This window comes from Phocoena phocoena, chromosome 9 (genome assembly GCF_963924675.1).
Source record: "Phocoena phocoena chromosome 9, mPhoPho1.1, whole genome shotgun sequence".
In the NCBI taxonomy this organism is placed as follows: domain Eukaryota; kingdom Metazoa; phylum Chordata; class Mammalia; order Artiodactyla; family Phocoenidae; genus Phocoena; species Phocoena phocoena.
The window spans coordinates 17694041-17715589 of NC_089227.1; the positions used below are offsets into that span (position 1 = coordinate 17694041).

Sequence of the window (21549 nt, forward strand, 5' to 3'; positions counted from 1 at the left end):
AGTGAGCAATTCCCTTCAGCTGTTCCACAGCAAATGCTGGTCTCCTTCAGTGCAGGTGCTGTGTGGACTTACAACAGATAACCTCCACGAGGCTGCTGCCCTATAGCAAACAAACAGCTACTGATCTGAGACAGGAAGTGACTTAACCTCTCTGAGTGGAGGTTTCCTGTCTTCACACGGGGTGTTGGACCAGCCAATTTCCAAAGTTGTCATATGCTCTGAGTTCCAGAACAGTAGTTCCCAGTCTTTTGGTTTAAAGTCTCCTCTTTTTTTGTTGAACGTAAAATCCAAATGCCCTTCTTTACTGTTAAATTTCAAAGCACGTTAAATATTGTGCCTAAAAAAAAAAAAAAAAAATCAAAGCAATTATAATATCAAATACGCTTTTGCAAATTACACGCTTCCCCTTTCTCACACTCAGGATTTCTTATTTTACCCCAGCCCTGCAGCTATCACCATTCTGTAATAAACAGGTATAAAATAAAAGGAGATGGGCTTATCTAAGCTCTCTAGTAAATGTATTTGGGACTATAGAATAGTCACATATATCCTAATATCACTTATGAATATGTATATACGTATATGTCATTTACATAGCTGCATATATATGTATAACCTGCGTCTGTGTGTAAACTCTAGGTGTGTTTTGTGTTTACAATACATAGAGAATCCAGGCTTCTGAGACTCTCTGACCTGCACAGGCATAGAGGCTCCTAGAAAGTGCCGTACAAAGAGCTCTGTTGAGAGGCCAGGTCTCCTGCCCCTCCTGGCAGCCAGCTCTGTGACTTGGGGCTACTTGGTAAATGTCTCAGTGTTTGGTGTCCTCGTTTCTTCCACAAGAGGTGACTTCCGCGGGCGCTTCCAGCTCTCACATTTTCGTTTCTGGCAGAATGAGCATATGACACAGGAGCAAGTCGTGCGCTGGGCACGAGCTGATTTTCTTGCCTGAGGCTCTGTAGCAAATGACCCTTCCTTCTCCCCGGAGGAGAGAAAAGGTCAGGCCTCTCCCAGGGAGGCTGTCAGAGGCCCGGCGGTGGTGCTACCAGCTGGGGTGACAGGAGAGGGAGTCAAGAGCAGAGCAGTGGCAGGAAGATCCCACCCAACTGCTGGGTCAGGGGGTGACTGTGGAAGCTCCGTGGCCCCTGCTTCTGTTTGTCTCACGAAGATGCCGAAAGGGATCGTCATTCATTCATTCACGGGATGTGCTGCTGTTCTGGGCACTGGGGCACAGCAGTGAACAAGACAGACAGAAATCCCATAAGCCGTCACAACCTCCTCTGGGAACTTAATTCGCTGGCAGGGTCTCTGACGGCAAGAACCTAAAAGGGACCTGGGACCCCACTGTGCCCTGCAGAATTCCGCCCAAGGCAAAGCCTCATCTAGCCAGCAAAGGAGGCCTCTGGGGCTCGGCCGGGCTGAGACACGTGCCTCCCTCTGTCCTAGGCCTTTTGGTGCCAGAGCAAGTTGAGCTTAGGGGGAGAGCCAGGGGTTTTGTGGCCACCTCCTGAACAGCGGCAGTAAATTAGTTTGGGGGTTTGGGGGTCACCGATCTCATCCCCCGAAGCCCCGTCTCCATTGAGCTTCTTGCTGAATCAGCTGACAAGCAGCGATGGGGGCGTGGCCACATCTCAGCAGACGGAGGCCCCTAAGCCTCCCTCGTCTTTCGGGTACGTGTCCCGCAGATGCGCAGCCCGCACTTATCAAGGGCAGGAGAACACGAGGCAGAGCTCAGAACCAGAGCAACACTCCGGGAGCAGTGAGGATTTCTTAGTTGCCCTAAAAATTCCTCCTATAGTGTCATAGTATTTCCTTTTCTGCTCTTTCACCTCCTATGACTAGCCTCGCTGTAACCAGCAAGTTAACGAGAATGGCACTTTGCTAAGTGCCGGGCACCATGCTATATGCTTTCTTTATCTTTGAACATGTAATCCTGACCCTCTCAACACCCCCGTGAAGTAGGTACCAATGTTACCCCCATTTTGAACTTGGGGAAGCTCAGGCTTAGGAACACCTTGCCCAGGGTTGCAAAGCTAAGCTGGTGTAAAGCCTGATTCTGAACGCAGGCCGCATCGCTCCAGAGAGAGGGAAGTGCGTGCCTCGCCTGCTTGCCTAGCCATTGTCCCTCACTGCCTCCCAGCGTGGGTCACATGCCCTTCTTGTCAAAGGCCTGACCCACTTGCCTTCCAGGTAACACATCATAGTACAGGGCTTCAGACTCGATCTTGTTAGCAGCAGAGCTTTCTCTCAAACGGAGTCTCATCTGCAGAACCCAAATATGGATATAGATACACAGCAGAGCCAGAGAGGTTGAAATTGGGGTCCCTGGCCTATTCCTGGCCTCTCAACCCGCCAGGGCTCTGCAGAACAGCATCTGAAGTTTTAAAGTGGAGAGAACGTGGGCTTTGGAGGCAGGCAAAGCAGTTCACATGACTCCCTCATTAACTGCGTGATCTCAGGCAGGTAGCCTCCTGTCTCTCCACCTGGTCCATAAGATCGGTGCGCTGCCTGCCTCGGGAGAGTTGTTGGTGCGGAATGACTGGCCAGAGGCGCCTTCCTGCAGGCACACCCAGAGCATGCGTTCATTCCTCTTCTCCCCGTACTATCTCCCCATGGCCAGCAGCTGGACGCGATTCATCCCTCTTCATATCCATAGAATTCTGTTCTCCAATGCCTCCCACCTTCTGCCGCGCACTTCACTTATCTGTGGACTGTCTCAGCACATCCACCAGCTTCTAGGATCCCCTCGGGACTAGGGATGTACCTTTTCAGCTCTGTATTCCCAGCACCTAGAAATGCGTTCATCCATCACCGGCCGTGGCCCCGGGAAGCAGAGCTGAGGTGCAGTGGGAGGGACACAGCCCAGGGTCCAGCACACCTGGGGCCAGATCCCAGCTTGGCCTCGCCCAGCCCTTAGACCCTGGACTTGTCACCGTTTTAAATGACAGGGGCCTGGACCTGTGTTCTCTTGGAAACTTGCTCGTTCTTAGCACCTGTGATTCAGCTCCTGGTTTTAGGGATCATATATCCAGAGAGATGGATGCATGGCAGCCTTCAAGATTTCAGTGACCTGGTTAAGTTAAATGAAAAAAGGGTGTGTGTGTGTGTGTGTGTGTGTGTGTGTGTAGGCAGTTGGTTCTGAGGACTTTGGAGGTTGACAAGTAATGTGAAACAGTGAAAGCCGTTGTGGAAAAATCATGAATTTTGGAGTCAAACAGACCCAAGTTACTAGCTGTGAGACCTTGGGCTAATTACATGACCTTTCTGAGCCTCCTTTTCCTCTAAAATGAAGGCGATAGTTCCTGCCTTGCAGAGTTACTATGAAGAACAGAGATAAAGTAGTTTCCTGGCACATAGTAAGGAAATAAAGAAAGGGTAGCTATTATCGTCAATAAAGTATGGCTATTTTTTATTAAGTTGAATGTTTCTTATGAAAAATGGGAAAACCAATTCAGTCAAGTGCTTCCTGCCTTCGTTTCTCTCCCTGTCTCGGGGGATGTGTGCGCAGAGGTCAGCCTGCGGACTCTGGCCTGTGATTCGTCTTCGGCTTCCCACACTCTTGAGGCAGGACTTGTTGGCCTGAAGATGGTTACATTGCCAGGAGTTCTGAGGATCTGCCTTTTATGAATATGGTTTACATTCACATGCGGCCCCAGTGTCAGCTCCTTTGGAAACACCATGAAGCTCCCAGTGTCTCTCTGGGGTCCCTGCCGAGGTCCATCTGGCCTTGGCTGCCTCCCCGTATGGGGGTCACGTGAAGCCCCGCTCCCAGCACTGTCTGCTTTCCTGTTGCTCCTGACTTTGTGCCCCAGGCTGGTGTCCGAGACGTAAAAAGTAGGCATGCCCACTGCTCAGGAGACCCTCTGCTTGACGTAGGGGTAGGGGCTCCCTGCAGACCATTTTCTGTGCCACCCTATCTGTGTGGGCCCCTTAGGTCTGTTTCCTCTGTACATGGGCCCTTTGGATACTTTTTAAACCTCTACCCAGGAGATCTAGGATTTTGAGGAATTGTTTTGTTTCTAAAGTCGCTTAGGTTAGTTGATGAGGTTATTTAGGCGTAGACAAGGGGAAAACAGAAAAAGCCTTGCCTTGGGCGTCCTGATCCCATTCGGCAGGCATCCCTGTCTCTCGTAGCTGTCCAGCCCAAGTTGTGGCTTGACGCACTGACACGATGTAGGAGCCTCGTGGTTGGGAATAGCCTCCCTGGGGTCAGTCTGCCTAGACTCAAGTCCCAGCTCTTCCACTTATTAGCTGTGTGACCTTGGGCAGGTTACTTTGCCTCTCTGTGCTTCAGTCTCCTTATTCTTAAAATGGGATCGTAGTTTATCTCGTAAGATTGTTGTGATGATTAAAGGAACTCGCACGTGGGAAGTACTTAGCACAGTGGTGGAACAAAATTTACTTTAGGAAAAAAAAGAAAGTTAAGCTATTGTTAACCAAGTGATAAGCTACAGAGATTTATAATGAAATCTTTTCCAGAGAATATTCACTTATGATTACCATGGAGTGTGAGGGTGACATTTGTGACTCTTCCTCTTGTGTCGATGCTGTGGGTCCCAACCTCAACCCAGAGAGAGTAGTATTGCCATATCTTCCGAAAAGAATCCTCTGTGTGTGGTGTGTGCGTGTGTGCGTGTGTGCGTGTGTGCGTGTGTGTGTGTGTGTGTGTGTGTGTGTGTGTGGGAGCGGGGGCGGGGGGTCCCATCTGTGTCCACAAGCCTGTATGCAAGCTCAAAACTAGGAGGTGCAAGATACCTGCAATGGAAACATATTTTTATTACTTTTAGTAGCTGCATACGTTTAATCAATTTGAAATATTATAAGTAAAGGGAAGAATAATAAGTAGATCCAAGCTGTGGTGTTGTAATTGGGTTGGGCATTTATGGAGTTGTATGATTTGCCTAAATGAAAGGAGTATGATTTTTTTTCTGTCCTTATCTCCTGATATATTTACATAATGAACTGCCATGAAGAAGAGTTTCTCAGCGACAGCACTGTTACCATTTAGGGCTGGATAATTCTGTTATGGGGGCGTCTTGTGCATCGTAGGATGTCGAACAGCTTCCCTGTATTTTATCCACTGGATGCCAGTAGCAGCCCCCACCCCCAGTCATGACAGCGAAAACTGTCTCCAGGAATTGCCAGTGTCCCCTAGGTGACACAATTGCCCCCAGTTGAAAACCACTGCCATAAAATATAACATCTCCATTTGTCCTATCATATTTTGTGCTTTTCTGTATTTAAGTTTTTCTCCACATTCAAGTGAGTGTGTGTGCACGGGTCATCAGGATAATTTCCCCATCACAGTCATATTCAAAGCATAAAACAAGATATGTTGCAGAAGTCCATAAAGTCTCAGTCCTCCCCACCTGAAAATCAAAAAAGGGGAAAAAATGGCAAAAGAAATAACCCATCCATATACACAGATCCTTCAGAGTTTTTCAGCCACATTTGGTGCTTACCCTCTAAGCAGAGAACTATACAGCCCCACACCCCATCCATCAGACAGAGATAATCGTTGGATGTCACTGCTACTTAAATAATATACATGTTAGAACCAAAGAACCTAGTTGTCACTCAGTAGACAAGAGAGGATTAATTTTTGTCCCTCTCTCTCAGAGAGGGCTTTTTATTCCCTTTTCTGATTATATTTTTGAATGCCCTTCAAGTAGCTATTTTGCATGTTGATGGTGATGCAGTAGAATTTAATGAACTGTGAGCTGAAGCAGAGGGGCTGGGCTGCAAAATACATGAGTGACAGCAGCTGGCTGCTGGAGGTTGTTACCTCCAGCCCTCCCGTCCACATCCAGGTGCCGATGCTGGGTGGGTACCCAGAGCAGCAGAGCCCAGCAGTGCCACACATGGAAGCCTCATTCATGAGGTTCCAAGGTTTCCTGCAATTGTTCTTTTTATTTTGTCTATCTCCGGGTGACCTCTGGTTGAGCAGGAAACAAACCATTTGTGCTTCTGAGCCCTAGAGAAAGTCCGTCCCTCCCAATGCCAGTGCCCCTGGGCTTCCCGGGTATCATCGCCGGCTAATTATCCTGCCAGAACTTCCTTTCTGAAAGTGTAAATTGCCACAGAGCAGGGCTGGAGTTTTTGGTCAATTAAGTTGAATTCGTTTGTTGAGATTAAATTTCTGTTGTTGTTATTGTGGGTTGTCTTTTATGAGACTAGATTATTATACCAGAGACATATAAAATAATTAAAGTAAATTGGTCTCATCAAACATATTCTTTGTCAAGTCTGACAGTATTAACTAATAAGACTTGGCAAGAACGAGTGAATCTGTGCAAACTTGATTTTGTTAGTGGGATTCTTTTTTAACCTTAATTTGATGCATGGATCCCCGATCCAGAATTAACTCTTGGCTTGATATATCTTTCGGGTTCCTTACGATCAGAAACAATGTCTGCTGTTCTTTCTTCTTATTTCATCTTTCCATTGTCCCTGGTAAAGTGCAGTCATACGAGAGATCCTAAGGAAATCCCTATAATAAGAAGATCCCTAAGGGAAAAAATCACGGACTAACAAATGGTTCTGCCTTAAATCAAGCATCACAACTGAAAGAATCTACAATAAAGTGGGACCACATTTTGCTCCACTTCAAATGTTTGTATTTTGAACTTAGCGCTGCTCTAATTAGAATTAAAGGTGTGTCTAGAACATAACAGGCTGACCTGGTCCCAAACCCTGGCTTTTCTTTTTTCTTTGCTAATGGCAGACAAAAATACCAAAGCCAACAATAAAGCTAATGTACTTATTGAGCACTTATATATGCTAAGATTTTTGTTATTTAATCCTGTTGCCACCCTAGGGTGCTGTGGTCATAGTATTCTCATCTCACAGCCAAGGACAGGGACACTCAGAGGATTTAGGAAATTTCTTCAAAATCAGGCTGATGTTAAGTGGCAGAACCACGGTTCCAATCTATGTCTGACTCTAGATCACTTTAACCACTGCACTGGTTCAGTGTTTTGGATCTCAAACTCCCTGCAGCAGTGTAACTACACTTCCATACAGAAAGGTTGCTTTGGTCCCCTGTAGGATGCTGGAGACTAAATGCAGTGCTTGGGGGCACCTGAGCTCCCTGTTTCTTTCTCATCTTTCTAACCTATGCCACTGATCTTGTCTGCTTGTTGGCTTAGGTAAAGAACTTGGGCACAATTTTGAGGGAATTCAGAAAGGAGGAATAAATCAGTTACAGTCCATGTTTTGAGAGCCACAGCATTTGCATAGACCTTTAAATATCAAAAAGTAAAAAGAAGCAAGGTTGCAGAAGAGGTGGAGTGGGTACCACCACCAGTTCTGTCTTTAGCTTCTTGTTCATGTCCAGCAAATGAGCAGATCCATGAGACGCTCCCCCCGTCAAACAGTAGATGGTTTCCTCTAAATTCAATGGAATTCCCTTTTCTAGCATATTTCTGTAAACCAGGTAAAATTTTACAAGTAAACAAACCAAGCACTTCCCTGGTGGTTCAGTGGTTAAGGGTTAAGACTCCATGCTTCCACTGTAGGGGGCGCGGGTTCAATCCCTGGTCGGGGGAGCTAAGATCCCACATGCCATGCGGCATGGCCAAAAAAAAAAAAAAAAAAAAAAATAGCATATATAATGGCTCAGCTCAAATTTAGAGATAGATTAAGAGGATCTTCATAACTTTAGCATTTTTTTTACTTTAGTATTATTGAATTCATCTTTAATTGAAAAAAAAACTTACAATCTCATTTAAGCCTGTTTCTTGAAGGCTGAATCTCTTGGATTACATTCTCCAGAGTCACATAGCTTTGATTCATTAATTTATTTTCAAAATATTTATTGAGCACCTACTGTATGCTAGGCATTGTTCTAATGCTGCAGGTGAATGAGACAAATAAGAGTGTGGGTTTTTAGGGCTTCCCTGGTAGCGCAGTGGTTGAGAGTCCGCCTGCCGATGCAGGGGACACGGGTTCGTGCCCCAGTCCGGGAGGATCCCACATGCCGTGGAGCGGCTGGGCCCGTTAGCCATGGCCGCTGAGCCTGTGCTTCCGGAGCCTGTGCTCTGCAACGGGAGAGGCCACAATAGTGAAAGGCCCGCGTACCACAAAAAAAAAAAAAAAAAAAGAGTGTGGGTTTCTTGAAGCCTGTGTTCTGGTAGGTTAGATAATGTATTGATAAACAATAATGTGATTGAGCTGTAGGTAGAGCACACCAGGTGAGGTATGTTTGAGGGCTTCAGAGAGGTGGGGGGGACCACTACTGTAGAGCCCAAAGTTCGGGCTTCATTCCAGGTGTGGTGAGAAGACACGGGAGGACCCTGTGTGAGGGAAAGACATCATCTGGTTTGTGTTTTTAGAAGGTCATTCTGGCTGCTTGGAGCCTGGGAGACCTCATAGGGACTGATGCATAGCTGTGAAGGTGGATAACAAAGGATAAACTTGAGATCTGTTTTGGAAATGTAGCTGACAACATTTGCTGGTGGATTGAGGTGGAAAAGGGAGAGGTCAACATTTAGGGTTAGTTAGAAGGGGAATGGCCAGTGACCTGGTAGGAAAAGCAGCAGATGACAACATGGGAGCCAAGAGAAGAAAGTGTTTTGTAGAGCCAGTCAAATGCCAAGCGGTTGAGTGAGAGGAGAAAAGAGAAGAGGTCGCTAGTTGCCACTAAAGGCTGCTGTTGACCTTGACAATAGCCATTTTAATGTCTTTGGATTTTTTTTTCCAAGTACAGATGACTTCATTTTTGCATCACTGATAGACTTCTTTTTAGGCTAGCAACACCCTAAGTGTTTTTCTACATTTCTGCTGAGCTCAGCTACCACCCAACTAAATTGTCAGCTGGTCCCTGTGCCCCCTGCATCCCCCTCCCCGTCCTATGGTACTGATCACTGTGCAGCAGTCACCTGTGAGCACTAGGTACTGAGCTCCCAAGCGCTGGGGCTGTGTCTTTTGCATCCCTGAGTCCCAGCCTGGAGCACATTTCCTGACTTGGGGCACAGACAGGGAGAAAGAAGGACTCTTCCAGCCCCAATTCAAGTGCTTTTGGCACTCGCCACTTTACCAAGATTCGCATACATGACAGCCATCGCAAATGCTCGTTTACTTATCCACCCCTGTTGCATACGCATGTTCACGCCCGGCACCCGCCCCCCCCAGACTAGGAGTTTCAAGGAGCCCTGTCATCGTGCTCACCATTGTGTTCCCTGAGTTAACACAATGAACGCTGGATCTACAACTGGTGCTCAATACACTTTTTAAAAAATGAATCTTGGAAGAAAGGAGGGAGAAAGTGAGCATGGAAGGAAATTGGCTTCCCAGTTGTAAGCCACATTCCATGGGTAAGCGAGGACATTCGTTTAGAAGATGTTGCTCCTTCAAAGAGAATGACTGTCTGTGTTCAGGTGCAGTTGGAGAGGTTGATGCAGGGGAACCGTCCTTCCTCACTGAGCACTGGTGAGGCTGCTCCTTTGATCCCTGACCACAGCTGAGTTCTGGAAGGCTGACACTGTAACATGACCCCCGGCTTCTGACTCATCACTGGCTTGTCCTCGCTGTATGGGCTGCTCCCTTCCATTCCTCGGAGCTGTATCAACCGAGAAAAATTAGGGGAACAGCCATCGCTTTATTTAAATGCGAGCGAAGAATGTTGCCAGCACTGAGTCGAAAGGTCATCTTGGCATTGTCCCCATCCGAAGCAATGAGCAGAACAGGGTTTCCGAAGCAGTGTTCCCTCCCCATAGTAGTGCATCTGTGCTCTGCGAGCTGGAGTTTGGGGGCACACACATGCTTGGGAAAGACCACATGCCAGATTACCCTCTGGAGGTTCTCGGCAGCTATTAGCCCATCAAAGCACTCAGAGGTCTTGCAGTAAAAAATAAAAATGCGCCTCTTTCGATTTGGAGTCCCATCGCTCTGAATTTATCAGAGTTCAACCGTGTGCACTGGGTGCTGGTGATGGTGATGATGATAATAATAATAATGCACTTTTTTGGATTAATACTGCAGTGCCACATACAAGCCCACTCCTTCATCTGGTGTCCAAGCAGAGAAACAAAGCTCTTTTCCAATCCTGGAGGAGAAACTGGCCATGAAGAGAGCCCACTATCCCCAAACCATATCTACCATACTTTATGAGTGGAAGGGTTTTCAAGGGTGGGCTTGATTATCCATCCTTTTCACCTCGCGCCCTAATGCTAGAGCCCAACTCCCATCCAAACTGCCACTCCGCCATCACAATTTTCGTTTTGGAAGAGCATCTGGAGTATTCGCTCCGGGAGCTGATTCTGAGTGCTTTGCCTGGGGTCACTGAGAGGTCCCTCCCAAAGTGTCACATATGAGGCACCATGTAGAGGCTCACCTTGGGGCTGGGGGTGGGGTCAGGGAGTCTCTAAAGAAGGTTCCCAGCCCTATTGTTTCTAAAGTCCAAGTGCTTCTTCCCATATCATGTGTATATTTACTATGGCAGGGTTTTTTTTTTCTCTTCTGGAAAAGGTGCTGTTAAGTTGATGTGGCCTCTTACCATCGGTGGCATACTGGAATTGAGGAAATCCTGTAGTGAAGAGCTTGCCCAAGGCCTTTCCTTTGGTCTTTCATGGGGCCAGGCACTACTGAAAAATGAGTGCACATTGGGGAATTGCTGTGTAGGAGATGCGTGGGAAATAAATACATCCGGGGGAAAATGTAAATCGAGGGGAGTAAATGATGAAAAAATAAGTAAACAATTTCACTATGATGAATCTTACTTCACGTGGAATGAATAATCTTTTTTTTTTTCCAGAGAAAGCAACTCTGGTGTTTGTTTTACAAAACTGGAACTATGGATTTCTGTCTAAGGTTTGGTTTCTGACTAACCCTGTTACTTGCTTGTTTATTAGCATCGTAGATGCTTTACTTTTCTCTCCCAGGAATTATTTCTTCAAATTCCTGAGGCTTCTCCAGAGATGCATTTTTCTCAGATGAGTATGGCTTCCCTGGTGGGGTGGCTATGATTTTCCACTCGTCTCGCTAAGTGGCTGTCCCCACCCCGTAGGTATCCCTCTCAAACGAGCCACCCCCATCAGGACCCCTGCTGCCCAGTCCCCAGCAGTGAGGTCCCGTTAACACCAGCCCCGACTGACCCCTGACTCAGTGACCTGCATGACAGTCAGCTCTAGGGCATCGTCTGATGGCAGCACTCTCTCCAGGTGCGTATGAATTAAGTCACCGGAGCGTTGAAAGAGGAAGGACCTGGACAGCAGCTCTGAAAATTCTTGTGCCACTTTTTCAGCTGCCCGTGTCATGTGCTTACCACTGTGACACTCACCCGAGGGGGTAGTTGGTAGGAAGCGTCTGTGCTGACAACACACCTCTGCCTAGGATACTCTTTGATGGGGGGCAGTGTTGGTGATGTTTGAGAAGGATTGGGAGACCAGTGAGGAGGCCCAGGGCAGGGGGAGCTGCCCCAACTCTGTGGCTTGTTTGTGAGCCAGGGAACCACAGGGCTGTTTTGACCACCACAGGTGTCCGTGGCACAGGCAGAAGAGCTCTGGTCCTCTCTTTTATTTTCTTACTGCTCCATCTCCCCCGCCCCTGCTGGCCCACAGAACTTGCAGACCTATCATCAATGCGATTTGATCTGTATCACCCCATCCTGTATTCTATTCTTTTTAGGTTGTTTGGTGTTTTTCTTTTTAATATTTCTTTCATTATTCAGCCAGCACTGGAATTGTGTTGAACTGGAAGCACAGTCCAGAGGAAGTGGTTGGTTTGGGATTGATTTGGGGGGATTTCTCAGGGGGCCTGCTTTCTACCCCAGGGACACATGGACCTATATTTTTCTTGTGTGTCTCCTGTGCAGCATTCCGCAATCATTTTTAAGACGTGCTTGGCCCTGTGAACAAGAAGACAGAGGGTCCCATGTAAACTGTGATCTACAGAATTTGCTCGGTTCCAGGACCCTCCTGATTGTAGGATGCCACATCAGTTGAATGGCACCTTTTCCCAGGTGACTAGAGCACTGCTAGGACAGTCTCTGCGCCCAGCCAGTAGTGGCTAGCAGCAAGAGATGGGTATAGTGTGATAGGATAGGGCACAGTCTGGGGAATGAGCCAACCGCAGCTTCTGGTGCTGTACGACTAGGTTGTAGTTAACCCACGCACACCCCTTCTTTTCTTCCTGGAGTCAGGTACTTCACCTTCCCTTTGGGTTAGAATTTAGTTCAAAGTACAAAATAATTTAGCTATAATGGCTTGGGGAGTTTCCTGTTTCTGGTGATACCCATGACAAATGTCATATAAATTAACCTGGTCCCATAGCAACTAGGCCACACATAGAAAAAAAAAATCACATCATTGCCAATTAGTAATTAAGGAGCATAGTTTTAGTTTCCAAATGTAAAGGGTGGTGACGGGGGGCCTTACTCTTGTTTTATTTTTGATTTCTAGTTTCATTTGTGATGGCCAGGGAAAGTTATGTTACCTGTTTTATAACTTAGGATATCTCCTTTGTGATCATGCTTTTTTCTTTTTAATGTGTCATGTTATTAGAAAACTTGTATAATCTCTCTTTTATGTGCAGGGTTCCATATATTAATTGTTTATTTTGTTATTCAAATCCTATTTATCCTCACCATTTTTGTCTGCTTGGTCTATAGTTTCTGAGAAGGAGTTTTAAGTCTCCTATGATGGTTGTGTGTCAGTCTCTCCTGAAATTCTAACACCTTTTGCAGTACCATTTTCAGGCTGTGCTATTGGATACATGTAAGTTTATGACTCATGTCATTTTAGTGGTGGAGTCTTCGTCCCTATTAATGCTTTTGCCTTAGGTCCTATTTTATCTGATTAACATTGCCACCTAATTTTCTTTTGGTCAATGTGTATTGCCTTATCTCTTTCCAATCTTTTATTTTCAACCTTTCTGTGTCATTTTGTTTTAGGTGTCTCTCTTGTAAGTAGTGTATAGCTGGCTTTTTTAAAAGTCCAATCTGATAGTGTCTTTTAATAGGTGAGTTTTATCCATTTACATTTATTGTGATTACTTTATATATTTGGACTTATCTCTGTCTTTTAATTTGCATTCTGTGTACCTTGCATTTTATTTGTTTTTGTTCTCCTTTCCTGCCTTCCCTTAAATGAGCAGTTTTCTTAACTGTCTTGCCATTTTTCCCTCTGCTAGCTTGGCCACAATAGATTTTATTTTATTTCTTTATCTATCTATTTAAATCTATCTATTTATTTAGTGCATTAAGTTTTTAACATGTATACTGAACAATAATTTTTTCTCATAAAGAATACGGTTGTTCAGGATCTCTATCTTCTCAAACAACATAGATTTTTACATACATATCCCACTTAAAGTCAACTGGTAATTACAACAAAGAATTGAAATCCTGGCTCAAAACATTGCCATGCGTTCTCAGCCTCCTGATTCCCAAGAGGATTATGATTGATTTACAAAGCATGAACTTTTTGCTAATTCACTCTGTTTTACACCCTGGGGTGTTTCGGGTCATATCTCTAGTTCAGAGTAATACATTCATTCCCAGCTCATAAAAACCTTTCAAGTTCCTGAAAATGTTCTGAAGTAGGATTGGACAAAAGAGAGCTCAGAATCATACAGCCCACTCTTAGGACCTGTTCCCATAAATCCTGTTTGTCACTTGTAATGATTTCCAGTGTGAAAATCAAGGGGTTCCTCCCTGTTAACACCTGCTTACTTATCCCTTGATGCCCCAAATTTAATGTGCATATAAGCCCCCTGGGGGTTTCTTGCTAAAATGCAGATTTGAATTCAGCAGGTTTGTGTTTCTAACATGCTCCCGGGTGATGCTGGTGCTTTTGGTCCATGGACCACACTTTGAGGAGCAAGTGCTTGGAGAATAAAATGTAGTTAGTTAAAAGTGGGGCTTCGGGGCTTCCCTGGTGGCGCAGTGGTTGAGAGTCCACCTGCCGATGCAGGGGACACGGGTTCATGCCCCGGTCCGGGAAGATCCCACATGCCGCAGAGCGGCTGGGCCCGTGGGCCATGGCCGCTGAGCCTGCGCTTCCGGAGCCTGTGCTCCACAGCGGGAGAGGCCACAGCAGTGAGAGGCCCGGGTACCGCAAAAAAAAAAAAAGTGGGGCTTCGGCTCCAGGTCAAGGTTCCTTGATACTTCACGGAACAGCAGATTCCAGAAGAAGCATTTTCTTTAGATTGATGGAGTTCGGGATCATTTCAATTTTGAAGATCTCCTTAAGGCCCTGCAGAGCCCTCCCACCCCTCTCCTGGCCCAGAGCCAGTAAGTGCTCGTTCAGACCCATGCGAAGTCCCTCTTACCTCCATCCCACTGGAGGTCAGCACAGCACATGCTTTGACTCTCAGGCTTGTCACTGTGTCATTTAGATGTGACTCTGTGAGGCAGTGCCCCGAGGAAGAGCCTGCCTGGGGCCAGGGGCAGGCTTCCTGGTAATTTATGGCTAAGACAAGCTTTTAATAGAGATACACTTTTAAACAGTAACCAGGAAAAAGGTTCTCTCTTCTTAACGGGTACCCATTTATAGGACTCAGCTGTTGAAGCTCAAGGGTAGCATTAGGCTTAAGTTTAATCTTCTGTATACCGTAATTTACAGCACTGAGTAAAGCATTGTACGTATAACTATTTCAGTCATTTGCTATGATAAATAGCTATTGCTCTTGGCGGAACAGAAACGCCATCTCTGCTTTCCACTTATGAATACTGAATAGTCTCAGGCAGGCTTTTGCTGTAAGTTTTTAAAGGGGAAATCCCCACCGATCACATCTCCTCAGTGGCCCAAAATGTTATTTCCCTGCTGTGTGCACCAGTCAGTGCTCGATCCAGATGGCAATTCTGCAGCACACGTGTGTTGCTGGTGAATGTTGCACAGGGCAAACCCAACAACTCCAGGTCCAAGCCCTGCTGAAGGCTGCAGTTTTGCACTGAATGCCTTGAGCTGTTAGGTAGGAGATTTAGCTAGTGGCAGGAAGCCACCAACAGGGATCAGGGATCTATCTTAGAGGTGATAATGTGATGCAGGAAAAATAGAAGGGGTGTGAGTCTGTTGGATTCCTGACAGTGAAAAGATGGTGTCAGCTAGGGAAATTGAAACTAATAGGGGCAAAAGGAGAGGGGAAATGCCCAGGCTATAAATCTCTAGGGATAAACTCTTTGGGAACTCAGAGACACATGCTTTCCACCAGACTTCCCTTAGTTCACATACTTTATTCCCTGCCAGCTGGGAGGAGGCAAAATGGCTATTCAAACATGATGCTCGGGTCAAGTGAGCAGTTTGTCCCAGAAATCCAAGTCCAAGTTGGCTGGTTACCCTAGACTCAGACTCCCAGAAATCCCCCCAGTTTCTTTCCCATGGACGACCTTTCTGCACCAGAGGGACTGAAATCTTTAGATTAGCATTCTTTGGTTTGTCTCACATGTATGAGTACCCACTGGGTGCTCGTTAAGTACTCCAAGCATTGCACTGGATGGTGAGATAAGGACTCAAGGGTGAACGTAAGCAGAGATGGTGAACGAGTGAAACAGTGAGCTCTTGCCTGCTTTTGAATCCTGTGACGTAGACGGTCTTTCGCGGTCGCACTCCCAAATGCCACTTCTCAGCAGTATGTCTAGAAGGTGATTCCTTTGAAAACAGAGATGAGAGACTTCTGTTCTCACTACCGCCTTTGGAGGGTGATCATATATCTTTAGAAATATCTACAGCGTCTTTACGAAGCACTCTCTCATAGCGTGTTCATTTTGATTTGAGTAACAACTCAGTAAGGTAGACTGCTGGGGGCTGGCTCCCCCAGATTTGGGAGCTCAAAGAAGTTTAGCGACTTTCCTAACGTCACACAACCGATAGGGGCACAGCCGGGACTAGTCCTCAGGACTCCTGACTCTCACTCCAGGGCATTTGCCCTGAACAGAGACCCCGGTGAAAAAAATGCACAGCAGCCGCCGAATAGTGTGTCCACGATTGGAGGCAAATTCACCTTTATGAAACTTCCAACCTTTGTAGTTTCTAATTCCAGGCTCCGGGCAATGAACACATCCTCTGGCTCTCTCGTATCTCTTTCACCTGGGATCTGAGCTTTCTTTAATAACTATTTGAAAAACAGTCTTACAGTGATGACTCTGAAAGACTGTTATTCAGTCTGCCTATAAGGTTATGATCTACCTTTTATTTCTTGGCCTGAAGATTCCATCAGAAGAAGGTTACAGTCATTTCAGCAGACGCTGAAGGCGGTGGGTTGTGTTCTGCACGCGAATAAATCCGCTCAGCATTCTGATTAGTTATAACGGGTGATGAGAGAATTCTGCAGACTGAAAACTCCACATATGTCTTTCATGCATGTAAGCCTACTAATGAGAATGGGTTTTGGCAGAAAGCTAAGCATTGATGTTCCTGCCACTGGACCTTAGAGTTGCTCGTTAGTATTCTGGGAACTGGAGTGCAGACACAGATACGGTACGACTTGATCTTGACAGCATCTCTCATTCCCAGGCCTTCGATAAGTTTGTTAAACAGGAAGATGAGAGAAAGCAATCTGGAGAGAGGATTGTATAGAAGTGGCTCAAGAGACCTGGCAGTTTAGGACTCCTTGGAAACCTTGCTGTGACCTCCCACCTCTCCTTACCCATCTGTGGAATGGGCATGGTGACTGTGCTCCAAGGTTATTATTCCAAATGATAAACTTGAGAACACCTTGGCATGTGACTTGTGCTATAAATACTCCTCGCTGCCACGTGGAAAATAGGAGTTTTCAGCTGAAATGTATAATGAGGTGAGGCAGGGAACATCAGTCCCTGGCAGCAGGAGTGTTGCCAGAGGTGGGAGGTGTGCGGGGAGGGGTCCAGATGCTCGCCTAAGGAAGGAGAACAGAGAGACCGTCTGTGAAGCATCTGGGGGCATCATGGTGGAATGTTCAAAACAAACAAACACAGAATAAGCGTTTGGACGTCTGGCCTGAACTTTGAAACCAGTCAGGGGGATTGGAGATGAGCCTGTGTCTTTTCACATTGCAGGCTCTGTGCTCCAGCTCCGGGCATCCACTGAATCCAGAGGCCTGGGAAGGAGAAAGGCCTGGCCTAACCAGGACCCACGTGGGCTTCAGCTGCTGTGTTTGAAGGCGGGTTGTGTTGGAAAGGTAGCAGCAAGGGGTTAGCGCCAGCCAGAGCCTGAAGCCAAGCTGTCTGGGCGTGACTGTGGCTCTGCCACTGACCAGCTAGGTGACCTTCAGCCGAAGCCTCAATCTCTCTGTGCCTCAGTTTCCCCATCTACAAAATGAGGATAATATTAGTACCTGTCTCAAAGACTGTCAGGAGGATAAAATGAGTAGATACCAGCACAATGCTTAGAATAGGCACCTGGCATCTGTATATGTAAGCGTAGCGAAGCACTTCCCCAGCCTTGCGAATTCCGGCACATGGCGGAGAAGAAACACGAAGTGAATGGGCTGAGGGACGTTCACCTCCAGAGGATTGAGTGTATCAACCATGAATTATATGGTCAATTCCCAGAGAGGAAGCATCAGCTGGAAAGAAGGAAGACGGGTCACAGCCAGAATGATGCCCAGCCTTGGCTGGACCAGCGGCTGTAGGGAGAGGCATGGTGGAGGGCTCAGGTTATGCTCAGGTCTTGAAACCAACTTGAGACTCCAGTGTGCCTTCTCCCTGCCCCCAGGGAAGTTGGAAGCTTGGGGTGGAGGGAGGTCTGTATCCACAAAAGCAGATTCCAGTGGCCAGTGTCCTAGGAATTTTTATCTCCTTATCTTACACAAGTCAGTCTTTCCCAGAGTCATTTGGTGATATGGTATCTCTGCTGTGGAATCCTACAGAATCATTCCCCTGTTATCTGTCTGCCTCAACATGGGGAAAAAAATCCCTCTCATCTGGAACTCTTGTCTAATGCCTGCCATCCTGCCTCACAGCAGTGTGTGGGCAGGTCTGCTCTGTGCTGTACACATCTTCAGAATGGCTGGATTTCAGGCTTTCAGAGCAAGTGTCTTTAAATCCGCTGGTGAAAGGAGACAGCAATCATCTGCCGGTTGGTGTTTGCCAAAATGTGGCCTCACAACAGAATGAAGTGATGGCTGCTGGCATGAAACCTGGTTCCCCCCCGGGAGTACACCCAGCCTGAACAGCTCCTTTAAAACCAGAAACAATTTGTCATCTTTTGATTCTCTTCCAGCACCGTCCCTGTCACAGGTAGATAAATGAGGCGGCGTATGGGTGTCCAAATGCAGGATCATCTAATCCCAGCGGTTTCCCGTGGAGCCATCACTCCGTGAGGGTGGAGAGCACAATGGGATGGTCTCCAGCTTCGGCATTGTAACCATAAGCAAACTGTTTCCTCGCATGTGCCATTTATATGCGTGAAATGCTTTCTCAGAATCTCGCAGCCTCCAGCGTGCCATCGATAGGTGCGTTCCCCATTTCAGAATCCTGGAATAAATCGTAACACTGGTAAGCTCAACATCTCATGTCTGTAGTTCCATGGAATGCCACTAATCAAATCAGTGTCTCAGCAGAAGCCAACAAGCACCCCTGAATTAGAACTAGGGGTTGGACTTGATGTCCTGAAAAGCCTTTGTTACAGAAAGCCGATGGTGAAGGAGGATGTATTTGGGTTCACCTCAAGTTGCATGCTCTGTATGTGGCTTGAAAGATACCTGTGTGGTTTTCTACACAGCCCACGTGGACTTCAGACTTTCTCAGCTGCATAAAACTAAAGTCACCAGGTTATTCCCAAGAATGCAACAGGCAGAAGCGGTCTCCTGATGCCTCTTAGTTGCCTCGTGGGTGAGCTGTGACGCCCCCGTAAATGAACGCTAGGCCTGTGTGGTGGATAAACTTGGCTGGCCAGGGCAGGCCTTGTGCTTATGTCAAGGGGCTGAGTGTGTTACTGGTCCAGCCAGACAGCTTTGGTTTCTTCTGTGGCCACCAGTGATACCTTCCACCCCTGCAGCAGCTGGGTTAACTGGGCATCCATCATCCCGAGGGCCCAGGCTTGGCTGGATTAACTCAACTTCATGCGTAACCACAGGAAAGTTATCTGCCCCAATAGTGTTTCAGTGAATCCTTGAAAGTCACTGAAGCGGCCTGAGAAAGGAACAAATGTGGAGCATCTTCTCAAAGCGAGATCTGCTGAGCATCGAGCAGATTCTCACACAGGCAACCAGTGCCGGTGACCAGAAAGAGTTGGTGGCCAGTTCCTCATGACCCATGGTACTGACGGAGGAATGCAGCGTGAACTTTAATGTTTAAAAATAAATCCCCCAATTGAGCTTTAGCCAGTGGTTCATACTAGCGGTCTTCTAGGGGAGGGTATATTTCCTTTTATGTTCCCCCAATTAATGAGCAGCAAAATGACCCAGTGGGGCTTTGACTACAGCACAGTATAATTCGCGTGGGGTTAAAAGATGGGTCTGGGGCTTCCCTGGTGGCGCAGTGGTTGGGAGTCTGTCTGCCGATGCAGGGGACGCGGGTTCGTGCCCCGGTCCGGGAGGATCCCACATGCCGCGGAGCGGCTGGGCCCGTGAGCCATGGCCACTGAGCCTGCACGTCCGGAGCCTATGCTCCGCAACGGGAGAGGCCACAGCAGTGAGAGGCCCACGTACCGCAAAAAAAAAAACAAAAAAACAGATGGGTCTGGGTTCCTGTTCCTGCCTCTTCCAGCCTCTGTTCTTCACCTATATAGCCTGTTTGCTGCATGTACTTTATAAGGTTGGGGAGGATCAAATGAGTTAACAAATGTAGAGATATCGAGTCCAGTCATAGGAAGCACGATACATCTTAGCTCTAAGGCTGAATAAGGCATCTTACTTACAGAAAAAGAGGGGAGGAAGTGTGACTTCACGGAAGATGGTGAAACAACAGAATAGTTTGTTCGTTAAAAGACAGGCACAAAACTAAGTGAATCTTTAAGGTAGTTCTGCATTTCATTCATGGTGGGATCACATAATCTTTTTTTTTTTAAGCTAAAAAAGCTGAGCCAGCTGTACATGATATATTAAACCCACACATTTACTTACTTTAGAAAAGTTACTATTTTGAGAGTATGATCATTCCTGGAAAAAAAAACAATTTTGGTGTGCCTCCTGTCCATTGAAAAGACTCTTTACATGTAAAGAGTGGTTTCCATTCCTTGAATCTGTGTCTTCGAGTTCTCCTCTCTTCTCACGCTTTGTCACAAAGCAAGGGAAGGGAGGACCGTGAAATCCTTGAGGAAGGAGTTCCTTCCAGTTCCGCTTCATCGCCCCAGAGTGTCTGGCAAATAGTAGGCACTCAGTCAACGTCTTATGAATGAATGGATGAATGAATGATTTAGACACTTAATCCTTTAAGTCAGTGATATTCAGCCTTTAGCTGTGCATCAGAATTGTTCCTTTGGGGTGGTGGGAGGGGTTCGTTTAAATACAGGTGACTGGGTCCCACCCCCAGAGTCTCTGCCTCAGTGGGTCTGGGGTCGGGCCCGAGAACTTGCATTTCCACCAAGCCAGCAGGTGATGCGGGTTCTGTTCCCCCAGGGACTGTACTTTGAGAACCACTGCTTTGAGGGCCACTCCACTTTTCCAAGCCTTCCAAAATATTGACATCTATAACTGTCTGACCTTGCCCCGTAGAACTGAGATATAAAATTGCTAGGGTTTGATCAGATGGAAGAGCTGCCTGAATAACTTTTTTACCAAAAACTACATCGTGCCTCTTGTACGGTTACGAGAGAAGCGAGAATGGGATCTCCTCCTCCTTTACGACTGTGGCAGGACACAGCCAGCGGGCTGGGGTAGCGGGGCGCACCTTGCAACATTGAAGCCAGATTACATCTCCATCCAGTTCTGGAATCCACGCTTAGTGTCAGATGCACTTAACTGCAAAGTTGAAACGAGACATGACCTTTTGCAGAAGCTGCAGATGAGCAGAAAGGGTACAGGAGAGGTGCATATGATACATAAGGGAACACGTTATTTTGGTTATTTTGCAAAGTCTTTTCCTGCTGCCTGTCGGCCTAAGTAAAGTCATTAAGCCCCACCGAGTTCACAGACGAGGGAATTGCATAGCCTGAGGAAGGCTGCTCTCTGCAAAGAGGCATTCTCCTAATGCCAGATGTCACTTTGGATCGTAGGCAGGGAGCTAGAATTCCAAACCCAGGCCACGGGGGAGCTCCTCCCTTACATCCCCCTCTGGTCGGGAAAGAGCCCTCGAGACTGTGGGGACCCACAGTAGAAGCCGGGGACAGACAGTAGAGGGTACCAGAGGGACATCAGACTCCCTGAACAGAAAGGAGATCAAGATGGAACCTGAAAAGGCAATTGAAGGGAGAGAGGGGATCAAGGCCTTCCTCTGAGGTAGTGAGAGTGTATTAGTAACCTACTGCTACGTAACAAGTGACCCCAACATTTAGCCACTTGAAACAATAAATATTTATTGTCAAGACGTGGGAGCAGCTTAGCTGGGTGGTTCTTGCTCAGGGTCTCTCGTGAGGTTGCAGTCAAGCTGTCTTCCAGGGCTGCTGTCATCCGAAGGCTTGGCCGGCGCCTGAAGACCCACTTCCAAGGTGGCCCGCTCACCTGGCTGGTGGCAGGAGGCCTCGGTTCCTTGCCCTC

At 47.0% G+C, this 21549-nt stretch overlaps 1 protein-coding gene across 4 annotated transcripts in view; it reads left to right on the forward strand.

The window, feature by feature from the left end:
* The window catches only part of ATXN7L1 (ataxin 7 like 1), a 237910-nt gene that overhangs the window by 87435 nt on the left and 128926 nt on the right, over nucleotides 1-21549 (forward strand). The window lies entirely within an intron of this gene.